The sequence below is a fragment of the Aplysia californica genome, unplaced genomic scaffold (assembly GCF_000002075.1).
Source record: "Aplysia californica isolate F4 #8 unplaced genomic scaffold, AplCal3.0 scaffold00137, whole genome shotgun sequence".
NCBI lineage: Eukaryota > Metazoa > Mollusca > Gastropoda > Aplysiida > Aplysiidae > Aplysia > Aplysia californica.
The window spans coordinates 206,068-207,352 of record NW_004797407.1 but is presented as its reverse complement, the minus strand read 5'-3'; positions in this window follow the sequence as shown (position 1 = coordinate 207,352).

The window sequence follows — 1,285 nt, the reverse complement described above, 5'->3', positions numbered from 1 at the left end:
TGTGTGTGTGTGTGTGTGTGTGTGTGTGTGTGTGTGTGTGTGTGTGTGTGTATGTGATCGTGTGTGTTATTATTTTTAGAATCATTTTGACCTGTGTCAGACATCGGCCAAATCGTTTTCAGAATGTACTAATGTACAATTTTATTTTGTGAATTGCGTAGATTTGGTCGTGTGTCTATGTTTTTTATTTAACATTTGTTGAAAACGCCCGTGTCATCTTTCTGGATTTCACGCATCGATTGTTGCAATGCTTTACTAGCTAATTTACCAAATACCACTCTTCATAAGTTTCGTAACGATGTGTAAGCGTGCGCGTGTGGTAAGTTAGTAGATGTGTGTGTGTGTGTGTGTGTTTGTGTGTGTGTGTGTGTTTGTGTGTGTGTATGTGTGTGTGTGTGTGTGTGTAGGTGTTTGTGTGTGTGCGTGTGTGTGTATGTTTGGCGTGCTTGTGTGTGCACACGTGTGCGTGTAATGTGTCCGTTAGTAAGTAAGTGTGTTTGTATGTGTGTGTGTGTGTAATAGTGTGTGTGTTATTATTATTAGAATTATTTTGGCCTATGTCATTCGTAGGAAAAAGAGTTTTCTGATTCATTTTGGCCTATGTCAGACATCGGCCAAACCGTTTTCAGAGTGTATTAATGTACAATTTTATATTGTGAATTGTGTAGATTTGGTCATATGTCTATGTTTTTGAATTAACACTCTTTGAAAACGCTCCTGTCATCTTTTTTGTTTTTATGCATCGATTGTTGCAATGCTTTACTAGATAACTTACCGAATACCACTCTTCACAAGTTACAATGTTTTCAAAATCATGCTGCCAGGCTTGTACTAAAGAAAAAGAAACGGGATCTCACGACTCCCATGTTCAGAACTTTGCATTGGCTTCCAGTGTTAGCTAGAACATCATATAAAATTGCAATAGTATGCCATAAATGTGTCAATAACAAAGCTCCCTCATATCTTAGTGATTTCATCCAGATTTATGTACTTTCTACAGATCACTAAGATCATGCGATCAGTATCTGTTAAGAGTTCCTAGAAAAGCGGGTAAAAAATTAACTGAAAGATCGTTTGCCCACCTTGCTCCATCAGATTGGAACTCTCTTCCCCAACCCTTGAGACATACAACATCTAAGTCTAATTTTTTTTTAATCTTTAAAGACACATTTAATGACATCATTTTTATGTCAAAAGATTCATGTTCAGTACCATGTTATGTAAATGTCTATGTATCCATTTCTGTATTTGCAAATTGTGTTGTGTATATTATTCTATTATATAT